Here is a 5,623-nt window from a genome sequence, read left to right on the forward strand (position 1 = left end):
AATCAAGCCGACATAACAGTAATAACAGAAGGGCACAAAAATAACAATAGTGGGTTTCTATGGGGAATACTAATAACAATATGGGGATAATAGGGGCACAATAATAACAATAAGGGATACAATGACAATATTAATGGGGGACTCACTAGTATTATAGGGGCCTAACAGGACTGAAGCTGGATGAGTGACACGGGATCGAACCGCATTGGGTGTAACTCCTTCTACAATAAATTTGTTTGTTCCTTTTCCCATATTCTTGTTTATATTTATGATGAGTATATGCTTAAATGTTGTCGATTCCATTTTTTATAGTAGATAGATCGTATGCTTTGATCGTTGTCATCTTCTGTTTATGTTGGCAAGTACCGATTGAGTGCATTTAGTTCGAGCGGGAGTGACAGGAGCAATTCAAAGGAGATCAAAGGAAGCGAAAGATAACAAGTAGGTTTCGTCATCTCATATATCTACTATAGCAAAAGGTCAAACCAATTTCTTTCTATTGTTCTAAGTGTAACTACCCACTTAGGGGATATGTGCTTATCTGTAGGTATAAATTCTATATAACAGGAATGATCAGGTGGTAAAAAATTTGCTCAAAATTAAAATTTTTTAGATTGGTGTGGAACCTGAATGACCACGTAGTTCTCGTCATCCTGAATCTGGCACAACTCGTTTCATGTTAAACTGACTCCGTATGCTCCCAGAAACATGTTACGTTCGTTTTCTTAAACAGGAAAATTAAAAAAAAAAATATGCAGCTTTTGCTTTATTTTTCTTTTATATGTGTCTCTTTAACTTTCTTTAGCTTTTTCAAGTGTTTTTTTCACTTATTCTTACTCTCACAAGTTTTGATTTTTCCTACTTTTATTCTTACATGTGTCACTTGTGTTTTCTTTGTGTTGGCACGTGTCTCATTCATTTATTTTCACACATCTTAAGAGCACATTGGAAAACTTTTAGAGGAATCTCTAGTGCACTCTATAGAAATAGTTTATGTTATTTAACCTTAGAACATGTTTTGGACACATTCTTATGCCATAGCACATCTTTTGGTTGCATTGTGACACTTGTGTCGTAAAGGTACATATTAAGTGTCGCACTTGGAGACAAGTGTTGTTTTACTATCGTTTCCATTTATGCCTCTTGGTTTCAGGTACTGTGTGTATTATTTTCATGTGCTTGGGTTAATATATGTGAATGATCATCTTTAAGACCTATTACACGTTCTTATTCTCCTAGCTCATCGATCTCACACATAGTCAATTTTGGAATTCATCCCTGTCCTCACATCTTTTGTAACTCACAAACATACTCAATCTTCTAGGAAAGTGATGAGTACTTTGCATGCTCATAATTCTTAGCGATGAAATCCTTACCTATTGGATCTATGCATTGGACCCATCCTTAGGAAAAACTCCTCCAACTATGCATTGAGCAACTTTGGAGTACATACTATCAATATTGTTGCTTAGCCTTGCCCACTATGAAGTTCATGATCCATCCTACCCTGTACTATGCAATGCACAATTTTAATGGAAATTGGGGTAATATTTGGATTCCTACTGTTATCTCAAAATCTGACCCTGGAAGGCTGCTGACCAGGAAGACCTTAAGTAACTATTTCAAACCTACTTTAGGGTGAGGCTTAGCCTCCCCAACCTGAGAGGGCTCTCTCAAAGGATTAATGATCTTTGATTATGATTAAGATGGCTAACTCTTATGAAACAAAATGTAAAAATATGAGTGGTGGAAACACAACTAGAAAGTATCCATTGGGCTTATGGAGTCAAATTCGTTTCAGTATAACAATGATATCAACCTTACATAGAAGTCAGGGCATATAGAATTCAGCCATTCAGAATACACCAAAAACATATAGGACAACACAGTTTATAAATATGACAAGGAAATTAGAGCACAATCAGTGATTTCTAAGTAATCACACATCTATACCACTGCAAATACTAAAGAGAGGATGATACACAACATTCTGAACAGTAAACTCCTTCTGATTCCTGAGAAGTAAAGCCAAGTCTTGTATTACTAAAACAGAGTCATATACATAGCACAATAGTTCCCCTTTCTCTGAAATTTTCCCAACCCTAAGTACATTGCTGTTTCTGCTATATATAGAATTCTTTACAAAGCCGAGATTCCTCCTCCAGCATGAGGGGAACTCGAATTCTGCTTGCTATGACACCTACTCATACTTTAACTAATTATTAAATGCAACAAACTGCCAACTAGAAGTTTTAGAAACCTAAGACAATTAGGAGTCTAATTCCATATCATGCTGGTAATAGCTTTTATTACAATCAAATCTCGTTCTCTGACAAGTGGTCTCCTTCAATTTAGCTGTGGTGAATGTTCGAAGCTCCTTACTGGTCCTTAATGTCTTATCTCTTTACTGCTGCTGAGAAGTAGGAAACTGCCCCTGTTTTTATGCTTTTGGTTTCCTCAAAGATATTCGGAACCAATTAACCATGTTGATCTTCTTTAATTACCCAACAATCTATTTGAGTGCCACGTTCTTTATGTGCTGTAAGCCTTTCCCATATACATGTGTGATGACAAAACCTTTCAAAAAGATTTGCCGCTTTGTCAATCATAATTGATCAACCGAATTGTAACATGCAGCTACAACAGTTTCGTAGCACGCTACGAAACTGCTGTGTAATTTCAAAAACACAGTCTTCCTTTCATAGCTAAATGATCGCCACTGTTCATGGCTTAAGCCCCCTACTCCCCTGATCACCTTGACAAGATTTGCTTGCAACTTTTCAAGAAACGGATATTGCTCCTGAGGAAGAGATGCAATGACACCAATAACACCATTGACTGTTCCAAATATAACTGTAGGAATCTGGCTAGATTCTGAATCTGGCAGACGCATAACAAGAGATCCATGCCTAATAAGATACAACAAACTCTCCTAAGTGGTATTCACCTACAACTTCCAATTTTCCTCTCTCTTCATCAGTTGCAGCATCGCTATTTTTCCTCACTGTAAAAAGGTTGAAATTGTTCTCTGCTCCAAGGTATAAAATGTATTCGCAAGACCTAACAATGGATATCCTGATTTTACTGATTCTGTACCATCAACTGACTGCCTTGGAGAGAAATCACTGTGACCATCCTCATCAATCTCCGGTGGCTCTAATGTCAGAGTCGAATCCCAGAATTTCTGCATCATTGTGCTTGCTGTGTCACTTGCAGCACAGCTTGAACCTCCCACCATGGCCATGGAATAGGGTAACTTTAATGCCAAATTCTTTACAAGCAGCTACAACATCTTCCTGTGCTTTATATAATTCCCATGCAGCAGTGAAATGCCCTGCATCTTTTCCTGAATCAGAAATGAATAAATTGAACAAAACCTTTCATGATTTCCATCATGACCGTCTTTCATTGCATTAAACAAACCTCAACTTGGAAAGCATGCAAGCTATGGTTCTTAAATCGAAAGGGACTTTTGCGTCTGAAGCAGCTCAAATTTTCTGGTCATGCTCTCATTTTCTTGTAGTCCCAATGACTCGAAGTATCTTTGCCACCATGATTGACCCCGTAATTTTGCAGGCCTTCCAGCTTTGCTCAGTTGAATAGCTTTTGCTGATTTTGAAGTATAATGACCTGGAGTGCCAACAAACAGAACAAGTGCCTCAACTGAGACTCTAGCAAGCTCTGGCAGTGTCTTATTCAGGTATTTTGGGGACAAATAGTCCGGGGCATCTGAAACAAGCACAATTGGGAATGACTGTGCTTTGTAAGGTAAAGGAAATTTGATGTCGGCAACCCGTACAATACCCTTTCGAATCAAATTCTTGCAGGAATTGTCTAGTGTGGATGTTATATCAAATGGCTCAATACCCCAAGCTTCAGTGTCATCTTCCTTTAATAGTTTGGAGGTTACAGAACACGCATCAAGACCGACATGTAAGACCTTGCACATGCTATCCCCGTAAACTTCTTGCAGAAGTGGTAATGCCTTCCAGATTTCTGAACCACAAGAAAGTTGTTCCCCATTATCAATACTGAGAGCCTCCCTAGATATCTCTTCCCTGGAGTTTTCTTTGATTGCTGTCCCTGAACCACTATACATATAGCCAAGAAGAAGAAATGCCCCCTTAGGTTTCTCACTAAAATAAAGCACGCGACCTCTATCATCAATTTTCATGAGACCAAAATCAGAAGCACGGCTGTCATCCATCGAGACACATGAAATTGTGATATCAGCCTCCTTATCAATGTGTTTCTGTACAAAGTCCATATAGTTCATACGGTAGAGATGGTCACCCGACAAAATAATAACATGTTCTATATGCCTATTCCTCGGATCCCGAAAAAAACCACATAAATTGCCTCACGGCATCTGCTGTGCCCTGAAACCAATTCATCCCATCTTCACCTGGAGTCTGAGTGGCTGCTAGAACCTCCACAAAGCCATCACCGAAGTTCACACCATTTCCAAAACCATATGCCTCGGAAATGTGACGATTTAGAGACTGAGAATTAAACTGTGTTAAGATGAATATCTTATTGATCCCACTGTTAATGCAATTGCTCATTGGTACATCAATGAGTCTGTATGCGCCTCAACTGGTACTGCCAGTTTGGCTCTTCTTCCTGTAAGAGGAAAAAGCCGTGTTCCTGCTCCACCGCCTAGTATGATAGCAAGTACTGTTTTAGGGTCTGCAGAAGGCTTCTCAGGCATTGCCACATCAGTGTTTGAAATCGTAACATTCTTTCCAATCCTTGCATTTTTGTCAATGATACAATTCCTTATTTTTGTGTTCTTTCCAATTCCAATAGGTACTTTCCCTTCTGCTAGGAGTGCTGCAATCTTCAGCCTCTGTTTCATAATAGTCAACGCCAATCATCATGGTATCCTTTAATTCAACTCCAGATTCCAGACGTGAATGAATTCCAACAATGGAATGCTCGATATTGCATTTCTGAAGAAAACATCCATGTGAAACTATTGAATCCAGTACCTGGCATTTATCTATTATTTCCCCGATTGCTCTGATACCATTTCGAAAAGCCTAGTTGAACGACCAAAACCGCAGAGCAAAGTACAACTGCAAACATGTGCCAGTACCAAGACACCTAACGACCTAATGATGAGGATAAGCGGTTGGATATGATAGACGAAGTGTATAAGCTGACAACTGTTGATGCAAACACAACGGTTTTGGTAAATATGACAGCTGGGGTGAGATTTTCTATGGATCAGCACGAATTCCCGATTTCGTAGCGCAGTTAGTGCAAAATCGGTGTTTTGCGCTACGAAATCACCTAGACCGGGTTTCTGCGCTATGAACTTTGAAATGAGTTTCGACATATGATATTCATGTGAGATATGAGACCAATGATAGACTAAAATAGAAAATTGACCCCATTTGACATACTAACAAGACTCTAAAACAAGATGAAAAGACTAGACCCAAAACTGACACCAACCCTTTGACAAATTTAAAAAATTGATGTTCAGAATTTAAAATATTTTTTCTTGAGTGATAACACCTACAATGCTGAACTATGTAATTCACTAAGCCTCATCTTCAATCACTATGCGCTGTGCAGTTACAATGTGCTAACCTACCTCCCTTATCTCCTTGAATTC

At 38.7% G+C, this 5,623-nt stretch overlaps 1 pseudogene; it reads right to left on the bottom strand.

The window, feature by feature from the left end:
* Positions 1 to 3,454: 3,454 nt before the first annotated feature.
* On the bottom strand, positions 3,455 to 4,858 carry LOC149140339 (uncharacterized; annotated as a pseudogene).
* Positions 4,859 to 5,623: the final 765 nt, after the last annotated feature.

Source organism: Pinus tabuliformis, chromosome X (assembly GCF_031772625.1).
Source record: "Pinus tabuliformis cultivar Carrire ecotype Pingquan chromosome X, CPIR1, whole genome shotgun sequence".
In the NCBI taxonomy this organism is placed as follows: Eukaryota; Viridiplantae; Streptophyta; class Pinopsida; order Pinales; family Pinaceae; genus Pinus; species Pinus tabuliformis.